The sequence below is a fragment of the Cyprinus carpio genome, chromosome A3 (genome assembly GCF_018340385.1).
Source record: "Cyprinus carpio isolate SPL01 chromosome A3, ASM1834038v1, whole genome shotgun sequence".
Lineage (NCBI taxonomy): Eukaryota > Metazoa > Chordata > Actinopteri > Cypriniformes > Cyprinidae > Cyprinus > Cyprinus carpio.
The window spans coordinates 33414104-33438814 of record NC_056574.1 but is presented as its reverse complement, the minus strand read 5'-3'; the positions used below and the strand labels follow the sequence as shown (position 1 = coordinate 33438814).

The 24711-nt window shown below is 38.4% G+C and overlaps 1 protein-coding gene across 5 annotated transcripts in view; it reads left to right on the top strand.

The window, feature by feature from the left end:
- The window catches only part of LOC109079590 (testis-expressed protein 2-like), a 46075-nt gene that overhangs the window by 6032 nt on the left and 15332 nt on the right, over positions 1-24711 (top strand). The window contains exon 1 of one of the 5 annotated variants that reach the window (XM_042730976.1): positions 19943-20067. The exons of 2 other annotated variants lie outside the window; for them this stretch is intronic. The gene's annotated coding sequence lies outside the window, so the exon portion shown is untranslated. Of the gene's footprint in view, positions 1-19942; positions 20068-23816; positions 23966-24414; positions 24521-24711 lie in introns of those variants that run through there. 2 more of the 5 variants (XM_042730960.1, XM_042730967.1) reach the window with 2 other exon arrangements.

The window sequence follows — 24711 nt, the reverse complement described above, 5'->3', positions numbered from 1 at the left end:
AAATACTGAGGTGCTAAACCATTCAGGGCTTTAAAAGTAATAAGTAAGATTTTAAAATCTATACGATGTTTAATAGGGAGCCACTGCAGTGTTGACAGGAACCGTACTAATATGGTCATACTTCCTGGTTCTAGTAAGAACTTCAGCTGCATTTTGAACTAGCTGAAGTTTGTTTATTAAGTGTGCAGAACAACCACCCAACAAAGCATTACAATAATCTAACCTTGAGGTCATAAACGCATGGATTATCATTTCTGCATTTGACATATATTTTGAAATGATTTTAGTATAACATTATAATACCATGCATAGTTGTTTTTTTTTATTATTTAAAGAAGAAACCAATCCAGTGAACAGTTCACATTTGAGGCTTAATACTATTGAAAAGCAATAAAACTTTTTAAGTTACAGTGTTTTCAGCTTTTTTATTTTCATAAAAATATGACATGCGGTTGCTTCAAACAATGATATAAACATCATTCAATGTAAATTGTTATAATCATAATTAATAATAGTAATTACAATTTCAAGGGAATTATCGACAATTGTGATTTTTGTCAACTAGTAGAACTAGTCCTCTAGGTGGAGAGTGTTTGTTCTGTGTAAACAGTGATTCACGGATGCTGTAGTTGCATCATGTTTCTTTCTGTATACACTTACGTATCAGAACACGAGTGAGCAAAACTAACCAGCTTTGCTTTTAGCTGGTCATTAGAGTCACATTAATCTCATGTTAACATGTAATGTTTAAGTGTTAGGGTTATGCTTTTGACAGAGTGTTATAGTTGCATACAGTAGTTGTTTTTTTACTATCCATTGTAAGTGCTTTTCCATAAACACATTTACCGGTTCATGTAGCAGTACATGAATCAGGCTGCTTTTAACTAACTGTTAAGGAGTGTTTAAACAAATGTTATAGAAGGTTTCCATGTGATCAGTCTGTGGTTAATTCCCCTTAACCCATGGCCTCACAAGGTTCATCAGGTCTCTAGACATGTACACTTAATGAGCTCATTATAAAGCGCAAAGCCTGTGGGACACTGAACTCATTCATCTCTGTATCCATAGTTACAGCTTCAATTCATAATTAACAAATAATCATTGTCATTCAGGTCACAGAGTTGCTTTTAGTTTTGCAGTATATTTGCAGTCCCCAGTTCTTGTTTTAGTCGAGACATGAACAGTATGATCATGCATCATTATGGAATATAGACAAGTATCTATTTTCAAAATACAGAAAATTTGAAAATAATTGTTTTTTTTTTATTGTTATGTTAACTAATTTATGGATTTGTTTTCTCATTATAAAAGCAGACACGAGAACAGTCAATATCAAATCAAAATTAACACTTTTCTTTGAAAAAAACACAGTCCCTTTGTCATATCTTTCATGAGAATCGTCTCAGGTTATGAATGTAACCATGGTTCCCTGAGAAGGGAACGAGACACTGCGTCCTCTAGGGGTCACTATGGGGAACACCTCATCGTGACCCGTGTCTGAAGCATACATTGAAAAAACACCAACAAGTTGCCCCTGACGTCACTACCGGTGCGACTATAGACAAATAGGCACCGGGAAAACACGTCATTCACTTCTTCATCTGAAGCTTGCGTCCGAAGCATGGCAGGAAGCTAGAGGACACAGTGTCTCGTTCCCTACTCAGGGAACCATGGTTACATTCGTAACCTGAGACATTCCCTTTCAAGGGAACTTCGAACTGTGTCTGCTAGGGGTCGCTATGGGGAACAGTTTACCCACGCGCCCATGCTGAGGGGAGTGCAGGCCAGAATCATGGCGAGCACTAAGTACCAACTCTACCATTTCCATGGGATTTGCCCCTGGGACGTTAGATGGCTGTCCGTGACATTATCCCTTATGGCCAACTTACCTTTTAGGGCCTTGACCCGGGGTAGAGCTCAAGGCTTGGAATCAAGAAAGATTCCTTTAAAGAGATACGGCGAAGAGCCTAGCATTTTATACTAAGTCTTACCTGTCACACAGGGGCTACGGCTTGGTCTTGCATAAGCTTGCTGGAGGAACTGTCTTTACAGATCCCTAGTAGCAACACCCTGTTTAGATAGGTATCCGAGGATACATAGGTGGCCCAAGATGAACGGGGCTTTTACCAACTCAAGAAAGGGCATGAAGCAATCGCGCGAAGCCCTCACCATATAGGATTTTTAGAAAGAACGCAGAGTACTAGCGTGCAAACTTACCACAGTGTGGATTTCAGAAAGTGCTCAAAGACTTCACGTGCACACTTACCATAACATTGATTTTAAATACTGTTCTAAAGGGGGGGGGGGGGGGCTCTCTTGGCACTCTCATAGAGCAGCTGGGAATGGTGCATCCCAAAACAATACGTTTGAGAGTCATCAACTCGATCTATGGTAATAATGCTGGAGCAGCTAGCAGTAAATATCTAGCTGAGGGGAGGGGCAAACACCCAGCCCTCAAACGAGGGGGAGCTCGACCTACCGCATGTTCCAGGCTGGAACAGCTAGCAATAATTTACTTCGCTGAGGGAGCACAACCCAACTCTCATGAGAGAGGGGGCTCAACCTGCAGCATATTCCATGCTGGAACGGCCAGCAGTAGGCTACCTAGCTGATGGAACTCTCAACAAGAGAATCATGGGAATCAGAAGAGTAAGCGTACTGCAAGCTAGCCAAAAACTCAGCGCATCAGAGAGGCGAAGGAAGGGCCTAGTTTACCTGATGCTCCTGAACTCCGAATTCAGAAAGAGAGTAGTGCACTCATAGGAAACCCTTTTTGGTAAATGGGAGAGCTGCTAAACTACCACGAGAACAGCCCATGGAGCAAGGAATTCAACTCCTCACAAGGGGAGAGAACTCGGACACTTAAGGGGAAGCTCCAGGCTCACAATAGCCCTTCATGTTGAGGGAAGCGATGGTTGAAGTGTATTAATAAAAACACTCTGGTTGAGTGGAGCCCAAGGAACCAAGGTCTAACCAACTCAAAGAAAGGGAATGAAGCTGAGCGCGTAACCCTTACCTTACCGGATTTCAGAAAGTGTGCAGAGTCTTGCATGCCGCTTACCACTTATGTGGATTTTAGAAAGTGTGCAAAGTGCTAGCATGCACACTTACCACTTACGTGGATTTTAGAAAGTGCGCAGAGTGTTCAACGTGCACACACACCACCATATGGTTTTCAGAAAGTACACAGAGCTTAGTGTGTGTACTTAAAGCTTACTAAGCATTGCAGAGGTGCTGAACCGCATGGGAGAGGCAAGCTCAAATTACAAACCTCTGACGAGGGGAGCATCACCTGAGACAGCATATACAAGAAGATTCCTGCAACTGCCACCTCCACTTCCCGCTTGATGCATCAGCAAGAACGGATATCCAGGCGACCAGCAAGCCCCTCAGGGTGACCTGGCCAGACATCCAGGAAATTCCTTGCAGTGCCGTGCCGGGCCTGATGATCAAGAAGGCTCCCACAGAAACCTTTTCTGGCCGCTCAAAAGGAGACCGTAATCCAGGAAGTTCCCACCTAACCTCAGTCAGGTGGAGAGCTGGTGGTTATAGGGGAATTAGGAAGGGTAAGATAAGGGCAGATGTAAAAACCCCCAAAGGGAGTGAGTAGATACTCAAGTATCACTCTGATCCAGACGAAAGTGGTGACGCCTTGTCTGGATCACCTCCCTTTGCCTATCTTCCTTTGACCTGTGATTCCTCCTACACCTACCCACGGGTGGGGGAGGAGCGTGAGCCGCGACACTAGCCTTCTTTGCCAGTCTCTGATCCTCAGACCGAGACGGACCAGGACCCCTATGTTATTCGGGCTCAGACCTGGTTGTTCATGAAGGATTGAAGGCGGCTGAGTACGCTTTCACCTCCCTGAACTTCTTGACCACCGTCTCAACGGGGGTACAGAAAAATTCGGAAGTCGAGACCGGAGCATCAAGAAGAAAGCCTTACTTTCTTTCCGATATCTGTCAGGGCTGCACAAATTAGCTACCTCATCCTGAAACCGTTTTTGCGCATCACCTCGATATTGCATCACCTCGATATAGCTGGAGGCCAATGTCAGAAAGATGACGCACACAAATGCACGCATAGATGCACACATCCTCTAAATGTTTTGCTAGTGCTTGCTTTGCAAGGAGGAAGTCTTAATAGACTTACATCTTAAAAGAAGATGCTTCCCCCATGGAGAGATAGCATGCCAGCTTCTCCTTAACAGGTGGCATCTTCTCATAACCATTCTCATGCATCCCCTCGATGTTGGCATAACTAGTATGCTGGAATCTGTGGCTGCGGATGATAATGAACGCCGCCCAGATGTTTAAGCAAATAAAGAAGGCATACCTTTTATTTTCGTTGTAGTATTGTTGCTGCCGCTGCCGCCATGTCGTATAGATGCTGTGTGTTTCACTGTAAAAAAGCGAAACTAATTTGTTTGGCCTTCCAAAAGAGGACGATATCCGCTTCGTCATGCCTGGGGCTGATCCGTGCTGGTCGCTGAGGAAATGCATCAACTTTGCACTGTGGATCGCTGAATCGGCTGTCACAGTGGACGAAGCGGAGTCCAGCCCTGGGTCGTCACATGTGGATACTGCAATCCCAAGGTACGCTCCTTCGTAGAATCTTTAAATTATTTAAATGAGAATAAATTACAGACAGTGTAACAAATACTACAATGATGTAAAACACTTTACTGTTTAATTAATTATTTTGTCACATTACAGTAATGACAGTTAGGGAGTGCTTATTTCTCATAAAAATAAGGTCATGCAGAAATTAATGGGACTTAAAATACATTTCATTGACATTTTGTCAATGATGTAATTATTATAATTTCTAGACCACAAAAATTACCATCTGTAACTCTCCCTGTCTTTAACAAAACCTTCCCAGTGGTCATGGCTTTCACCTTACTGAGGAAAGCTGTGAGGGTTTGGTTTTATAGACTGTGAACTTATTTGCCTTAGAGGTCCATTAGGGTTTGCAGTTTTGTGACTGAAGATTTGAGTACAGTGTTGTGTCCTCAGAAATGCGGATGAGAATGGTTTTGTCTAACACACTGTTTTTTGGTGCTTATGAAGGGTGTACATTTGTTTTAGTGCATATTGTGTGTTTGTGTATTTCTAGCACTGTGAAGCAGAGCAGGTGTGTTTTATTACATAATATAAACAGTCAGAGCTAAAGTGGGCAGATAGCTCTGCTGCACCTGGTCTGTCGCTCTGCATCTGTCTCACTCTCTCTTTTCTGTTTCTGTTCTGCTCAGAAAAGTCGTTTGATTATGTTCACACTTCAAATCCATTTACAGATCTTTAGATCTCTGCATCTTCTGTTAGTCTGCTTTTGTCATATTTTGTGTGATTTCATAGCAGTGATGTGTCTTTGTGCTAGTTCTGATAGCAGAGCAGTAAACTTGTGACCTGGAGGTTAGACTAAACTCTGCTGACAGAAGCCCTTTTATTAGACATTTCTGAGCACCTGACTCAAGCTCTAATCCTAAACCATACCATTTGTCAATATAAAACAATTTAAAGACAGGATGTACATGTAACAGGCAGATACATTGACCAATATTCAAAGTCTTCTAAAGACAAACGATGGCTTTGAGGAACAGGCCCAAAGCGATTCTGTCTCCATCTGCTGTAACGCTCAAATCACAATCACTAGGTTTGTTGGACATTGGCTGGATTTAATCGATTAGGGTGATTTGCTGTTTGGAAACACAAGAATGTCTCAGCTATGTGGTAAAAAGTCTCATTGGCTGTAACAGTGAACATAAGAATGATTGCAAATGGCATTACTGAATGTGCTTTTAGTGCATTGTATGGTTAATGTGGCAAAAGTTAATGTTGTTGTATTCACACAGACCAAAATAATGTTGTCATACTCAAAATCGTGTGACCGGACCGAACCCAAAACAATCACTCTCTTTATCATTCATAGCCATGCCTTTATTATGCACAATTAGGGTTGGGTATCGAAAACCGGTTCCATTTTAGAACCGGTGTGCTGAAATTTTATCCTAGCTGTCAGATTTTCCTACCAGCCCTGTTGAAAAAACCAGCATATACTGGTTAGCTATGTTTTGACGTTGGGATGCTGGTTTATGCTGGTCCTCTGCTGGTTTATGCTGGTCCTTTGCTGTTTTATGCTGGTCCTTTGTTGGTTTATGCTGGTCCTTTTGCTAGGTAGTGCTGGTCCTTTTTCTGGTTTATGCTGGTCCTTTGCTGGTTTATGCTGGTCCTTTGCTGGTTAAACCAGCATCCCAGCGTCAAAAATAACCTAGCATCAACCACAAATATAACACATTATTACTGTATTTGCATTACTGTTATAAGGGTATGTTTAGAGTTGTGGTAGGTGTAGATGTTAATAAACCATAATTTTACTGGTAGCATTTTTCGTTGTCAAATTGTACTACCCACTGTTTTAATGGGAGGTAGCAAAATCTGACAGGGTAGGACAAATCGACAGAACACAGGTTCCAAATTTCCAAGATTCTGTTCGATTCTGCTTAACGATTCCTGCTTTCACATTTTAATGTGATTTAAAATGATTTAATTGGAGGAATGGAAAGAAGTTGCACCCTGTTTGCGTGCAGCGCACATGAAGCGCAAGTGCGTGCACAGAGAACAGCGGTCAGCGGTTGCGGTGTGGGTTCCTGGTTTGTGTCCGTTCTCGGACTGTTCCGTGTATTTCCACTGTATAAACGATTGTTCCAGGCCAAAACTGACGTCTTGCATATATATCGACCAGTATAAAGAAAACTACGTCAGTATATCATAATAAACAAAGGCGTTTTTGTCTTAAGTGAACTTAACAGATGAGAAAGAAAACGCATGTACACGTACAGTATTTTTAGTGCTGCGTGCGTTCGGTGTTAAACAGACAGCAGATTTTTTATCTTATTGGAATCAAAACTAGGAATTGATAAGCAGAATCGGAATCGGAATCAGAATCAATAAAATTCAAACGATACCCAACCCTATGCACAATACCATAAGATGACTGTTCTCCTGTTTTATTGTTGCAGGGGAATCTGTAAAGACTCACACCTCTTCTGAAAAGGGGGTGGAGGCAGTAGCTCATTTGCATTTAAAGAGAAGTACATGAAAACAGCATGTTTTGCTTCCCCCTAAAAAGGGGCATTTCGGGCATGGTATAATAAATGATCTGTGGGGTATTTTGAGCTGAAAGTTCACAGACACATTCTGGGGACACTTGAGACATCTTGTAAAAAGGCAGTTTTTATAATAAATACCTGTGACTGTACTTTTATCTGCCTGTTAAGTGTTTTCTGTAGATTGATTGATTGATGTTATTTTACTACAGATCCTCTGTCTGTCTGGTAAGATGACAGTTTGGTTTGGCTATGACTGTCAGTCATAGGTTCTTAGCATCTCCTCACTAATCTGAGTCTAGCTGATGTTTGATACATCAGCACTGCCTGTAAATCTTCAGTGTCTCCTTCACTTTGAGCATAAGATTTGATTAATAGGAGATGAGCAGGTGCTCATTAAGTTTCTTCACATCTGCTGTGCTCTCTCTTACTGAAGCATCTGGAAATGAATTGTGATCTAAAGATAACCATTTAAGAATAATTTTTTTATAAGTAAAAATAGAATATACAATTATTTTCAAATACTAATGGGAATGTATCTGATTAGGCTAAAGGAAAAAAAATACAACCATTTAAATATTTTAATTTTATATCAAAGCATAATGAAACATACAGGTGCTGGTCATATAATTAGAAAATCATCAAAAAGTTGATTTATTTAACTAATTCCATTCAAAAAGTGAAACTTGTATATTATATTAATTCATTACACACAGACCGATATATTTCAAATGTTTATTTCTTTAAATTTTGATGATTATAAAAAATTCCAAATTCAGTATCTCAGAAAATTAGAATATTACTTAAGACCAATACAAAGAAAGGATTTTTTGAAATCTTGGCCAACTGAAAAAGTATGGTTCAATATTGAAGACACCTAGTGCCACACTCTTATCAGCTAATTAACTCAAAACACATTTGCAAATGCCTTTAAATGGTCTCTTAGTCTAGTTCTGTAGGGTACACAATCATGGGGAAGACTGCTGACTTGACAGTTGTCCAAAAGACGACCATTGACACCTTGCACAAGGAGGGCAAGACACAAATGGTCATTGCAAAAGAGGCTGGCTGTTCACAGAGATCTGTGTCCAAGCACATTAATAGAGAGGCAAAGGGAAGGAAAAGATGTGGTAGAAAAAAGTGTACAAGCAATAGGGATAACCGCACCCTGGAGAGGATTGTGAAACAAAACCCATTCAAAAATGTGGGGGAGATTCACAAAGAGTGGAATGCAGCTGGAGTCAGTGCTTCAAGAACCACTACGCACAGACGTATGCAAGACATGGGTTTCTGCTGTCGCATTCCTTGTGTCAACCCACTCTTGAACAACAGACAGCGTCAGAAGCATCTCACCTGGGCTAAAGACAAAACGGACTGGACTGCTGCTGAGTGGTCCAAAGTTATGCTCTCTGGTGAAAGTAAACTTTGCATTTCCTTTGGAAATCAGGGTCCCAGAGTCTGGAGGAAGAGAGGAGAGGCACACAATCCACGTTGCTTGAGGTCCAGTATAAAGTTTCCACAGTCAGTGATGGTTTGGGGTGCCATGTCATCTGCTTGTGTTGGTCCACTGTGTTTTATTGAGGTCCAAGGTCAACACAGCCATATACCAGGAAGTTTAGAGCATTTCATGCTTCCTGCTGCTGACCAACTTTATGGAGATGCAGATTTCATTTTCCAACAGGACTTGGCACCTGCACACAGTACCAAAGCTACCAGTACCTGGTTTAAGGAGCATGGTATCCCTGTTCTTAATTGGCCAGCAAACTCGCCTGACCTTAACCCCATAGAAAATCTATGGGGTATTGTGAAGAGGAAGATGCAATATGCCAGACCCAAGAATGCAGAAGAGCTGAAGGCCACTATCAGAGCAACCTGGGCTTTCATAACACCTGAGCAGTGCCACAGACTGATCGACTCCATGCCACGCCGCATTGCTGCAGTAATTCAGGCAAAAGGAGCCCCAACTAAGTATTGAGTGCTGTACATGCTCATACTTTTCATGTTAATACTTTTTCAGTTGGCCAAGATTTCAAAAAATCGTTTCTTTGTATTGGTCTTAAGTAATATTCAAATTTTCTGAGATACTGAATTTGGGATTTTCCTTAGTTGTCAGTTATAATCATCAAAATTAAAAGAAAAAAAAAAACATTTGAAATATATCAGTCTGTGTGTAATGAATGAATATAATATACAAGTTTCACTTTTTGAACGGAATATTCACTTTTTGAGGATATTCTAATTATATGACCAGCACCTGTAAATCAGCAATTTACTTTATATCTGCAGTCACAACTTTGGTCTAGGTTGTCGATTTATCTGATTCAGATTAATGTTTTATTGTCCTCGATGGAGGACACATGTTATCCACATGAATTGTAATTTTAAATACTTTTTTTTTCTTGATTGTTTATTAGTAGTACTATATTAAAAAATTACTGAAAACTTTTCAGTTTCTATAGTGCTTGTTCTCTCATCTTATTGAACAAGTCTGCTAAAATGGCTAAGTAGCTTTTGGTGTAACCACCTCTCTTTAAATATTTATGCTGCTTGATTGTGCTGATATCTTGCTGACCAAAAATGTTAGACTGAATGCAGTCTCTGTGCCAGGAATACTGGATCTAGTTTCCTTAATTGCACATCTGACTTTATTAACTAAAAGTCTTCAGCCCAAAGGTTTACAGTGGAAGCCATGAAAAAGCAGGAAGCAGGAGATGTGAAAATGAACAGGGTTTATTGAATAATCTTAGTTGCTTATGTTTCAGTGCTTAGATTCCGTCCCTACTTTGACAGGATTTTGTGTAGACTTTGTCCTGTTCTCAGTCTGACCAGCACAAATCAGTCAGCAGAGCTGGGTAGTAACTGATTACATGTAATCTGGATTACGTAATCAGATTCCAAAAATTAATTACATGTAATTTGATTAAATTGCATTTTAAAATACTGGTAATCAGACGAAAGTTACTTTTTTAATGATTGCATGATTGCATATTATTCACACAATAGCAATAAATTATTCATAATTTACTGATTCTCCCTAATTCCTATTTTCCATCTTTTAAATGTTCCTTTCTGAAATGGCCTAATGCTTCTATACATTCAGTAAGTCTTCCAGTTTTGTGGACATTCACACAAAGACCAGTCACTTATCACGTGGCTATAACTACACAGAAAATTGAGAGGCCACACAGCATTTGACGACTGAATTGACAAAAATCATTTCAATTTTCTCAACATTTCAACATTGCATCAACTACTGATGAACACTTTTATTAAAAAGGTTATTTAATCATGTATTGTCATGCTTTTGGAAGGCTTTTGTCTTTCAAACACATTCAAATGCACAAATTCACATTATTTCCTGTTTACATATTTCATATTTGCAGGGATTCCCAGGTTTTTTTTTTGTTTGTTTGTTTTTTTAAATATATTACCTTATATATTATTACCTTAAATAATTACAGCTAGTTAAAAAATAATTAAGTTCAAATAATTAAGGATCACATTTTCATGTTCACAGTTCTCTGACGCTGGTTAATGGTCATATGACATGCAGGTAAACAAATGAAATATTTCATTTTTTAGTAAGTGTTTTATTTTGATTGATGTTATTTTAAAAACATTTTTATTTTAATTTGACATTTTTATAATTTAATTAAATATTAGATTTTCATTAAATTCATGAATCCCCTGCAGTTCCTTCATGAATCCTAGTTTGGGAAACCTTGATGTAATTTAATATTTAATGCACTTTATGTTGTTACTAACAATGAATGGAATAGATTTTCTTTTTTTTTCTTTGTATTTTTTTTTTATATCAATATGATACAAAATTATCCTATTTAAATCAATGTGAAAAACCAGTTAGGTCAAAAGTAATCTAAAAGTGATCAGAAAAAGTAGTCTGATTATATAACCTAAAATATGTAATATGGAAAACCTACAATTTTTGTCATGTTATTTGGAATCAGTAACGGATTACAGTTTTCAAGTAATCTTCCCAGCTCTGTCAGTCAGTCTACTTGCTAAGTCATCATGACATATTGAATACTGTTTCCAGGTCCAAGCCTCTACTCCATTTCAAGTCAGAATGCATTCTCAATAGAATTCTGCTATTCTGCTTTATAAATATATAAAAATATATTGACCTTCATTTTTAAGTTAGCAAATAAGAAGATAGTAGTAGAAGAAATTATATTCTTAAGAATGTTTTGTGAATCCAGCCCCTGGTCTCTCCTTCAGCAGTCAGATGTGTGATTTACGGATTGATTGAGCTTGAGTTTCCATTATAAAGATTGCTTTCAAAATCCCTCACACTTTTATCCTGGGAAACACCAAGAGAAAGAAAGGTCTGTGAGCTTGTGATTAAAATCAGGTTCTTCCCTGTAGGGCTTAGAAACATAATAAGACCCTAGTCTATTTCTAGAATAACGATGATAAGGATGCTGGAGCCTATACCTCAGTCAAGTCAAGTCAAGTCTGTTTTATTGTCAATTCTTCAAAATGTTCAGTACATATATACAGAGAATTGAAATTGCGTTATTCTCAGACCCTTGGTGCATACAGATAACACTAACAGTAGAACATTAAATACAGATAATAAAATATAAAGTACAACTATACAAATATACAAATAGGTCATGTAAAAAGAAAGATAAGTAAAGCAGCACAAGGCAAATGCAGATAGAGTGTAGGGCTGTGCAATTAATCGCATTCGATTGTCGTGCGCATCTCCTCAGTAAAGCCGGTCCCATGATTAGTACTAAATCAGCATCACCTGCTTTCAGATTGAGCGGCTTTCACTACACAGAGCCATATTTCACTGACAATTAGGCAAAATCGCCCTCATAATCGCAGATGAATCGCATTCGATTTCGAATGTGATATCGCCTAATTTGTCAGTGAACTACGCTCAATCTGAAAGCAGGTGATGCTGATTTAGTACTAATCACGGAACCGTCTTTACTGACGAGATGCGCACGACAATCGAATGCGATTAATTGCACAGCCCTAATAGAGTGCCAACCAATGAAGTAAACAATGCAGATATAATTGTTGTAGTGCAAAAGAGCTTATTCAGTCTGATTAAAGTGTCAAAAATCTCAGAGAGCAGTTCTTTATTTAAACTGACAGAGGAGGTAGTTGAATGTGGTCAGTTACCTGCTGAATGAAGTAGTGAGCAGACCAGTGCTGTACAAAGTGTCTGGTGCAGGTCCCAGTGTGTTAGTGGGAGCTGGGGGGGGTGGGGGGGTAGGGGACTGAGGTTCAGAGTTCAGTGGTGCATGGGGAAAAAGAGGGGAGGGGGGCAATGTCGGGAGGGAGTTCAGCTTCCTGACAGCCTGATGAATGAAGCTGTCCTTCAGTCTGCTGGTCCTGGCCTGGAGACCCCCGCAGTCTCCTCCCTGATGGCAGCAGACTGAAGAAGCTGTGTGACGGGTGGGTGGGATCACCTGTGATGCAGAGGGCTTTACGGGTTAGATGGGTTCCATAAATGTCCTGGAGGGAGAGGAGAGAGACACCGACGATCTTCTCAGCTGCTCTCACTATGCATTGGAGATTCTTCTGGCAGGATGCGTTGCTGGCGCCATACCACACAGTGATGCAGCTAGTCAGGATGCTCTCGATAGTGCCTCTGTACAAGGTGCACATGATGGGGGCAGGGGCTTGGGCTCTTCTCAGTTTCCCACGAAAGTAGAGACGCTGCTGTGCTTTCTTGGCCAGTGCTTTGCACAGTCGCACCGTTGATGGTCAGAGGAGCATGCTGAGTGTGCACTCTCCTGAGGTCAACAGCAATTTCCTTCATCTTCTCCATGTTCAGAGAGATATTGTTGTCACTGCACCACCCAGCCAGGCGGCTCACCTCGCTCCTGTAGTTTGTCTCACCTCTGTTGCTAATGAGACCCACCACAGTTGTGTCATCCGCAAAGTTAATAAAGAGGTTGGAGTTGTGTGACGGTGTGCAGTCAAGGGTCAGCAGAGTGAAGAGGAGGGGGCTCAGCACACATCCTTGGGGGGCTCCAGTGTTCAGTGTAATGGTGCTGGATGTGTTGCTGCTGACCCGTACTGAGGTCTTCCAGTCAGAAAGTCTAACAGCCAGTTGCACAGCGAAGTGTTGAGCCCCAGCTGGACCAGTTTGTAAATGAGCTGTTGAGGGATGATTGTGTTGAATGCTGAACTGAAGTCTATGAACAGCATTCTGACATATGAGTCTTTTTTTTAGATGTGTGAGTGCTGAGTGGAGGGTAGTGTCGATGGCATCATCGGTTGAGCAGTTGGACCGATATGCAAACTGGAAGGGTTCCAGGGAGGAGGGGAGGGCAGACTTAATGTGGTGCATGACTAGCCGTTCAAAGCACTTCATGAGAATAGGGGTAAGTGTAACTGGACGGTAGTCATGGAAGCAGGATGGAGACGGCTTCTTTGGGACTGGAATGATGGTGGTAGCTTTGAATTATGTGGGAACAACAGCCTGACTAAGCGAGATGTTGAAAATGTCTGTGAAGACATCAGTGAGTTCCACTGCACAGTCTCTCAGTACACACCCAAGAATGTTGTCAGGACCCGGAGCTTTGCGTGCGTTGATCCTGCTGAGGGATCTCTTCATGCTGTCCGGGGACAACGTCATCACCTGGTCGCCGGGAGGAGGAGGAGTCTTCTGTGCAGTGGTGCTGTTTTGTGCCTCAAAGCGAGCAAAGAAGGCGTTCAGGTGGTTAGGAGGTGTGAATGTGCTGTCACAGGTCCGCGGTGGGGGCTTGTAGTCCGTAATGGTCTGTATCCCCTGCCACAGGCTCCGAGTGTCTCTGCTGTTGCTGAATCGATAGGCTATCCTCCTGGAGTACTGTCTCTTAGCCTATCTGATGCCGCGGGATAGGTTGGCCCTGGCTGTCCTCAGGCCCACCTCATGTCCAGCTCTGAAGGCAGCGTTCCGCATCTTCAGGAGTCTGTAGACCTCCCCTGTCATCCACGGCTTCTGGTTGCCCCAGACAGTGACTGTTACATCATCAATACACTTGGTGATATAGGCAGTGACAGTCTCTGAGTCCTCTTGGAGGTCTGTGGAGTTATTTTATGTGGCAGCCTGTTTAAACATATTCCAGTCAGTGGTGTCAAAACAGTCTTGAAGAGCCTCTGACGACCCTTCCGGCCTCACTTGAATTTGTTTGTGAACTGGTTTGGTGACTTTAACGAGCAGTCTGTATGCAGGCATTAGCATGACAGAGATGTGGTCTGAGGCACCAAGGTGGGGGAGGGGGAGGGCCTTGTAAGTTCCTTTCTGGGTGGTGTAAACAAAATCCAAAATGTTTTTACCTCGTGTTGGAAAGTTAATGCGTTGGTGTATTTTTGGGAACACACTCTTTAAGTCTGCGTGGTTGAAATCCCCAGCCAAGATGATAAAAGCAGCAGGGTGGGCTGTCTGCTGCTCACTGATGTGCTGGTACAGTTCATTCAGTGCCTCACTCCTGTTGTTGCTGTTGGAGCTGGGAGGAATGTAAACAGCAATGAGCAGTATGGCTGAATATTCCCTCGGCAGATAGAACGGCTGGCACTTAAATAATCATAAACTCCACCAGAGGTGAGCAGTGTTTGCAGACCACAACAGCATCGGGCACCACGCATCATTGATGTAAACACAAAGCCCGCCGCCATGTGATTTACCTCCCGCGACGAGAACTCTATCCGCATGATAGCATATCAGCTGATCGAGCTGAATAGCGCAGTCTGGAACACTGTTGCTGAGCCATGTGAACACAAAAACACAACAGTCTCTTACAGTCCTCTGAGTTGAGCGTAGTAATCGGATGGAGTCCAGTTTATTATCCAAAGAGCTTACATTAGCCAGTACGATGGTGGGGATAGCTGGCTTGTGTGGGTTAGCCGTTAGCCTAGCACAGATACCTCCGCGCTTACCCCTCTTCTGCTTCCTCTCACGCCGCTTGTGGCGCCTCCGCTGTGGGCGAGATGCAGCAGTGGGGGTCGGTGATGGTGAAGGCCTCCGGAGCAGACCGGGATCCCACAGCTCTTCAGCGTACGTGGAGTTTAACTCTAAAAAAGTGTTTCTGGCGACATCGAGCAGAAACTCACGAATGTATGCGCACTTAAAGACAGATAGATGCGATGAAGACGTACAAAAACACTGTGACTCACAAGACAAAAAACACGAAAACACCGTTCTGACGGGAGAGCGAGAAGCCGCTGCGTGTGCGCCGCCATCTTGAGGTTCTGCGTCTTGAGCCAAAGGCAGATGGTTAGGTCATTTTTCTCTGTAACACTTTAGTTTAGGGACCAATTCTCACAATTAACCAGTTGCTTAATAGCATATGTATTACTATCATTTGGGCTGTTTATGAAGCACCTATCAAAGCCTTATTCTGCATGACCATATTTTAGATTCCTTTATCCTACTCAATACCTAAACTTAACAACTTTATTTCTTACTTTTATTTATAATCTTAATTTTAAGAGTTTATTGAGGCAAAAGTCATAGTTAATAGTTAGTTAATAGGAAGAATTGTTCCCTAAACTAAAGTGTGACCTTTTTCTCATTGCTCACATTGTTTATACCTCTGTATCCATATTTCCAAAGAGGCAATTGCACCTGCTAAAACCACCGTGTTCCCATAATGAATAGATAACTGTTTAGCCATATTCACTCTCAGTTTTCCACAAATGGTTTCATTCCATTTCATCTCTGGGTTTCTTCCTGTCAGTGTTGGCACATGTTGGCATGACAACCGATCCACTTCACAGAGGGCAAAAGCGTGTCGGGAGCTGAATCTTTTTGTTAAGGAGGAATGGTGCACTCTTTATTACCTGTGATTGTTTTGTCACGGTGCTTGTCTGATGGAGGACATGTTGTTCTTATTTCCTGAGCAGGTGGCTTTGTGTGGGCTCACAGGAAATGAATAAATGATAAACAGGAAATACTGAAATCAGTAACAGTGATATTAGATGCCCAAACACCTGAGCTTCATGATATGGCAGCTAAATGAGCTTATTTGTTTATTATTATTCATTGTCATTTTATTTACCAGTTTATTATGATATGTTGTATATTGAAGTATGTGCTGTCTTTAAAAGTGTTTGGATGTGATAATGTTATTTGCTCTTTTGTGTCTTCCAATTACTCAAATTAAAAAATAGTATTATTACCAACGATAATAATAAGAGGTTTCTGCTCGTGTGTTTTTTTCCCCAAATGATGACTGAAGTCCATGCACCTCTTCATTATGCACCTCTCCCATCTCTAGAACTCTCTTTCTTCTGTTCTGTTGCATCTTGACCATTGTGTATTCCATGCACATATTGTATGAACACTGTGTGTTCTGTATCCCCTGTATTATGATGTATCTATTTTTGGTCTGCTCAGTTTGGAGACTGAACACTCCCTGCAGAACTCAGATATTTTCAGTCCCTTCACAAACACCTCCTGTGACCCGTGGTCTGAATAATATGGCCATATCCCACTGTCCTGCATTTTGTTCTTCACTCCATAGTGAACAGACTTCATTAGTGCTTCCTGACTGCTCCATTAGTCAGTCTCAGGAACCCCTCACACACAGTAACCGTGGGAAGCTCTAACATGGCCAGCAGGGTCCAATGAGGAGTCCCATCATGCACTGCATGCGCCAGTAATTTCATTTATTACAACATCGTGTCCTGACCAGACTGTTCAGAATTTCGCAGCAGAATCTTTAGTGTTGAAATAATATGATGTGATTGAAGTTTCACTATCAAATGAATTAAAGTCAAGTTTTATCAACAATTTACTTTTTTAATACACTCTCTGGGTGTGATTGTGCACAATTTAGTGCACATTATTCCAATGAAAATTGTACTTTCCTGTGCATGTTAAAAATAGTTAATGGCATTGAAAAGTGAAATATGTTATGGATAATGCCAACTTCCAATATCTTAAATTTAATGGCGATAAATTAATTAAGATTTCAACAATAACAGCAAATAATGATAGATATGAAATGAAATGTTACTAGTGTGATACATGGAGAAGCTCTGGAGGATGAACTTGACCTTTAGCCTTTACATTCCAGTCAGAAATCCTCCTCACAAGTGGTTGGCAGCATGCTCTACAAACTCACATTCAGCACCGACTGCATTCTGATATGTAGTGGATACTCTTACCACCATCAAATCAAATCCTGATGAACAAAATCAAGTTCAGGCCTACATTATTTCCTTGCTGAATATCTTGTTTCACCCAGAAATACATCACAGATGTTAAATGGATTGAGGATACTCTATATCATGTTGACTTGAAGAGCATGAATCAGCATGATGGATTTTGTCAGCCGAATCTCAGATATCTTAGGTGGAGTTTTTTTTTTTTTTTTTTTTTCAGTTCTGAACTTAAGAGACAAGATCCAATTAGGAGCCATTCTCTTTTCTTTTGGAATATAATTTTTTTTTTTAATTTATCATTCCAAGTCATGCTCACACATAGTATTTTCTCCTTATTCCGATCATTTGTCTGTCCTTGAACTTCTTTGCTTTCTGTTTTATTGCCCTGCTTTAATCATAGCAAATTAAGCAATATCACTCCATTTAGCTGATATTATGCAAACTTTAAATAAACTCTTTCATTTTAGAGGGGTTGAAACTAAGATAGGTCCAACACTCAACTTTCTGTAATGTGTAAGAATGTTTATTGTTTATGCAAAATCTGCTCACCGTCTTGTGTTTGTCATTTCATTTGTTACTTAATGAATCATGTACTTATTTGGGTAATGATGACAGTCTCTTTATGATAAATTGAATTACTAGGCCATATGTGTGTCTCTGAATATTCAGCATGTAATGGATATATTGTCTGTTACCGGATTTTGATATACTATATATAATACATTAAAATACTTTGAAAATACCCTGACTTATTATGAATAATTGTATTATCAATTAGAAGATTGGGTAACACTTTAGAATACTGAACACATATTCCCTATTAACTAAGAGTTTTCCCTCAATAAACTCGTAATTTGCTGCTTATTAATAGTAAGGTACAGTAGTTAATTTTAGGTACAGGGTAGGATTAAGGGATTTAGAACAGGTCTTACAGAATAAGGCATTAATATGTGCCTTGTTATAAGTACTAATAAACAGCCAATATGCTAGTAATATTCATGCTAATAAGAAACTAGTTAATAGTGAGCGTTGGACCTTAAAATAAAATGTTAACGAAGATTATATTTAAAATATTAACATTTTTGGAAAACACAATGAAATAGTCAAATCATCAGGTAGTGTGGGTTTTCAGGAAATAATTTTATTTCTTATTATTTAATTATTGTAAAAACTACCATGTATCGTGCATGTTATCTGACAGACATCGATGTTGTAATATTCAAATGATGTGGATTTGAAAACAGATTAATCATAAGGTATCATTAATTTTTTTAGACAGCAAGTATTCAGTGAAGTGACTGATGCCCATGAAAGGGTTATGTCGATGTTTTTAGTTCTAATATTCCAACCGACAGCCAGCCAGCCAAATCTTTCACAGACGTGATAGCGTGCATTAGGGGTGAAATACGTGTGTTTGATTTTTGGGTCAGTATGAAATGTGCTGGAGCCATTCAAAATGCTTTTTGCGTAGTTCATTATTCTTATTTTACAGAATGAAGTTTATTTTGTGGCTTAAATAAATTACATGTTATTCAGAGACTGACATGTTTGGCTTGGCAAAAATATTATATTCAGCTGTGGCAAATTGGTTGACTCTTGAAAATTATTTATTTATTTATTTTAACTAGAAAAGGAGTAGTTTTGATCCACAAAGTTGTTTTAATGTTTCATTTAATCTCATGAAAATGCAGATAGATAGATATATAGATAGATCGATAGCATTTCAATTAGAGAATGAGTGGGTCTCTTCTGAGCCAGTCTAAAGCACTTCTTCAATAAATCCTGTGTGTGTTCCTGTGCTCTGGTCAATTTAAGAACACAAACACACACAAACTGAAACCTACCAGGCATCTTTCAGTCAGATGTTCTGCTCCATCATTTCATTGTTTATAATGGTGAGTCTTGTGTCTGGCTAAACTGCTCTGATGTTTCCTGAGATTGGCACTGGATGCTCACATTAACTAAATGCGAGTGCTGAATCTATGCCAGTACTATAATGCTGAGACTCCATTCTCTCTCTCTCTCTCTCTCTCTCTCTCTCTTTCTCTCTCTCTCTCTCTCAGGCAATTGTCCACAAGACATCCTTTTTTCACATCATTCTTTCATTCATGTCAAGCAAATGAAAGAATCCATCAATAAACACTATTCTTTTAAAATGTGCCTTGCCATCTGTCAGTAAACTACTCTTTAGATTTGGAAATACAAATGTAATTTGAACTTAAGTAGTTTTAAAACCAGGGAATATAATATGCATGTCTCCTGTTTTTCCTATAGGCTACATACAATTTCTTAAAGGGAACAGTATGTCGTTTACTGAAATGATAAAAACATCCGGCACCTAAGTAGCATGTTTTTAATTACTTTTTTATACTGATTAAGAATATATATATATATATATATATATATATATATATATATATATATATATATATATATTTTTATTTTTTTTTTTTGCTTCGGTCACATCTCCCCCAATCCCACCGCCGATGTCATCATCCATCGCGATGTTTCATTGTAGACATCGTCCGATGCCAAATTTGAAGACATCGCCCAACCCTAGTGTATACCTTTATGTAAGTTTGTCCTTGTTGCACTCCGTCTTGTGAACAGTGCATGTGACATATTTTTGTCATAAGCACAGTCAGCTGGCCACATGGACTTTGCTCAGAAGGTCTACTAGGTAGGTGTGCACAATGAACACATCCATTGAAGCTCACAGTCAGTGGAGTATACAGTACTTTGAACGGCTTGCACACTCCACATGTGCGCTAGATGGAGCGGAGTGCGAAACGAAGTATAACCGGGTCTTAAATGCTCAATTTTAAGTAAGTTTCAGTAATTGCACTAGTGTCATTTCCTTATGTACCCACAGCTACACATTAACTACACAACAGCTTTGACAAACTAAGTGCTAATCATGTGATTTCTGTTTTTTGTTTTTTTCCCAATTCAATCAATTTTGCTACTACAATAGTAGAATGTATTCTGTAGTAATCAATGTGCAATTTCACTGACTTTTTCTGTTGTTTTATTGCCCACCAAATGTATTTGTTAAAATAATCAGAATGCCTTTACAAATAGAGTACATCAGCTAGATGTTATTCATGAACTAAGTAGCGGCTATTTTGACCCACTAAATGTACACACTGTTGTTGTCTATTCTATTGCCACAGTGATCCTAATGGTGTGGACCTCTGAATTTTGGATTAGAATTTTTACTTTATAATTTGAAGGTAATTTTGTTAAAAGCAGTATTTTGTAATATATATATATATATATATATATATATATATATATATGGATTTGCAGTGACTTTAGAAATGTCTATGAAAAAGTATAATAGAAGCAATGGAGAGACTGTTAAAGGGAAAGCAGAGGTAAAGCCAGACTATACTGTATATCAGGACAGGGATTATGTATATATTACTAGTAATCAGAAAAGATCCTTACACCACAACCCACCAAACTCAAGTCAAACCCTACTTAATTTATCAACTGAGGTATGTATAATTTGATATCAACAATTGGCATCAGCAATTCTAACAATGTTTTTGTTGTAAATTAATTAGTGGAGTAGTGTTGAGTGTGTCTTTCAGAAACATTCTGCTCATGTGCACTTCTAACAGTGGAATGTGATTTGAAAGAAATTATGATTTGAAAATTGTGATTTGGAAGACATTAGACAATTATGTTTAATGCCATACTTTTGATGATATATCATTAATATTGTATCAAATAGGGATGTCTCTTGATTCACTCAAAGCCAGGCCAAAAGGCGCCAAATTGTTGGAAGGACATGTAAAGAGCCTATGGAGTTCATTTGAGTTCATTTGAAATCATGAAAATTATAGAGCTGCTTCTGGCTATGTGCCCCAGTTAAGCACTCTGTCTCTCCGTAAAGGAAATACATTTGATGTGTTGTGTCTCATCTCTTTGCTGTCGTTGTTTTAGTGCTTTACCCTTGACTGCTTTGATCAGCTTTAAATTCAGCATTCTCTTTTGTGCTTTCATTTCCTTATTGTGAGAAACTTCAAACAGCTCTCGTCCCAGTACAGCAGTCACTCCCTTCAAAGACTGCTTTTATTATATATTCTTAAGTTTTAGTCAGCTCAGAAAGACCATTGCTATATGTAGGAAAATAGGTCAAATTGCCAAATGTAATCAGTGGAAATCTGAGATGATTCAATAAGCATGATCTGAAGCATTCCTTGTGTGTGGCCAGCCATGACAGCAGGGCATGTTTTGGATTAGAAGCTGCATTAGCTTTCTTTAATAATCATTAAGCTCTCCTCTCTGTGGACCGAAAACCAGCTGTACTTTGGGAAAACTGTTAACAGCTATTTGCCTGCTACTGTTGAATTATATATATCATGGCGATGGTATAAAGTGTCTGTCGTTAGAGATTTTGCTATATACTTTATATTGTGCATAAAGTATCATCTACTTTGTACTTTGTGATCAACTAACAAGGGCTGCACGATAAATTGCATGAGATTGTCATGCACATCTCGTCAGTAAAGCTGGTTCTCCATCACGTGGTTTCAGGTGGAAATTATTCAGATGCATTTAAATCCCACAGAACCGTAGATCACTGACAAGCTACTCAACATCGCGTTCATTAAATGAATCGCATTCGATTATGAACGCGATATTGTGTAGCTTGTCAGTGTTAGTGTTTTGGTAACACTTTATAATAACTGCACACTATTAATCATTAATTAAGCATTAGTAAACAGATAATTTATAATTTATAAAGCATTAATAGACATTAATAAGTAGTTTATAAATACAGATATAAATGCTGTATTCTTGATTTAAAAGCATATCTATAATGTGTTTAATTAACTTTATTGTCATACTTTATTCATGATCAATTTATCATTTCTCAATGAAGTATAGCATTATTTAGAAACCAGTTATTTAGGAGTTGCCAGTGATTCATAAGATCACAAGAAATTATAAGTAAATGTAGTAAATTCAGGTAGTTATAAAGCATTTAGTAGTGGTCAGTTAACTATTTATGTGAGCTCATCTAAAGTGAGGACTAGTTATGCCTTGTAAAGCATTTATAAAGGATATTTAAAGGGTCAGTTATCTTCTAAACGGGAAAAGGAAACAAACACAACACAGTGATACAGAACATAGAAATATTAACAGCCTTTAAATCTCATTTGTAAAAGCTTTACAAGGCATAAATAGTTCTCACTTTAGATGAGCTCACAAAAATAGTTAACTAACAACTATATATGTTTTATAACAACCTGAATTAACCCTGAATTACAGTAGAAATACATGTTAATAAAACCATTTATTAACACTCTAAGTAACTATAACTATATGTCTGAATAATAAGATGTATGAATGCACATTTAAATAGTTTATTAATCATTTACTTACAATTTCTAAGTGATCTTATGAACCACTGACAACTCCTTTATAACTGGTGTGTAAATAATGCTATACTTCATTTAGAAATGATAAATTGATCATTAATAAAGTATGAAAAAACAATTATTAAATACATTATATATATGCTTTTAAATCAAGTATAAAGCATTTATATCTGTATTTATAAACTGCTTATTAATGTCTATTAATGCTTTATAAATGATGAATTAACTGTTTCCTAATGCTTAACTAATGATTAATAGCGTGCAGTTATTATAAAGTGTTACCGTGTTTTTACTAATCCCATTTATGTTTTTGTTAATACAGCATATAGCACTAGTCAACTAAATTAATGTAACTTGGCAAAGATGAATGCACTTTTTGAAGTTGAATGTCATTTTGGAATTTCTGTGGTCTAATGTGATAGTTGTTCATTTTCTTGTTCATGATGAAACTTTCTTTTATTGCTGTAATTAATTTATAGCATTAACAAGATGACCCATTGAATTCATTTTGGAAGCAATGACTGATGAATGTATTTTTAGTGCAGTGCCTGTATATAAGATTAGTATTGACCAAGTTCAGAGGCTCTCATATGTGGATCAACTTACTATGTTATGTGTACTATGTATTTTCATCAGTTTCAATATGAAAAAATAACTTTCATATTGATTCAATGGATTTACTGCATTTTGAGAAAAAAAAGTAAACAATTTTATAACAAATCTTTGAAAATCAAAACCTAGATATTAATTGTTAATGTTATTATAACCTAAAGATGCTATGTGAAAGTTTGAATCAAAAAATTGTGGTTTTCATCTTGCCACTTTATTGGTAAAGAAAACACATTTTTACTCAAATTAATCAAAATTGATTTATAGCGGTTTGGAACCAAACTCTTTTTATTTTTGTGAAAATCCTTATATTCTTTCACAACTAAAAACCGTTTGTGGTCTAACAAGGAAGTTTTGAGTTCTGAAACTTACAGTGTGGTTTTATTGCAAAATGACTCTTATGTGTCAAAAGAGCAGGGAAAATTTTATTTCTCAATTCATGACCCCTTTAAGTGATTTTAAATGTGTGCTGTCACATTTGGTTAAGTTTTGTTCATGTTTCAATTAATGTCTTTTATTATGTCATGTCTTTTAGTTTGAAGTTTATTCCTGTTTATAGTCCAGTCTTGTTCATTGTTTCCTGTCCCTCAAGTTTCCCTTTCCTGTCTTGATTGTGCTCAGGTGTTCCTTGTTTATGTCATTAGTTCTGTTATGTGTTCATAGCTACATGTTTCCTTTTGTCTGGTGCCTAGATTTGGTTTTCATGTAACCCTCTTCTTTGGTGAGTGTCTTGTTTTAAAATTTGTCAAGTTAAAGTCAAGTTTAGTTTGTGTCTAGAATTTGGTGTATTGTTTTTTTGTTTTTGTATATCTTTAAAAAAAAAATAAATAAAGCACTTGAATGAATTGAACTTTGACTCACTCAAAGTGGATTGTGTACAAACTGGTTAAACTGGTATTGTTGCTGGTAAACTATCTTAACTAGGAATGTGACCAGCTGAAACCAGCACAAATGTGTGAAAATTTACCTTATATTTGTTGCCAGTAATAGTTTTAAATGGATAATCCACCCCACAATAAATTGTAATCATTTACTCTGCATCCCAGATGTATATGTATATGTATATGTATACTTTGTATGTATGCTTTCTTTCTTCAGATGAACACAAAGATTTTTAGAAAATAATTCATCTTTTTTTTTTTTTTTTTTGTCCAAGTGAATGGGTTCCCAAATGCTGATGCTCCAAAAAGCTGACACATTGTTTGTGATGTAAACCAAATAACACTAGTCAACAAACTGATGTCTTTTGAAGTGAAACAATCATTGTAATTTTTGGGTAAACTATCACTTTATGTTTGTTACTAGCAGCAGTGTTTTCCACAGTATTTAGTCAGCCTTTAGACCCTGAAGGCGACAATTTTGTGCACTTTAAATGAATTCATCAATCTGGTTCACTTTGAGAAATCAAGAGCTTCAACCCTTTTTCAGTAATCAATTTGAACAGGGTTTAAAAAAACCTTTGCATTT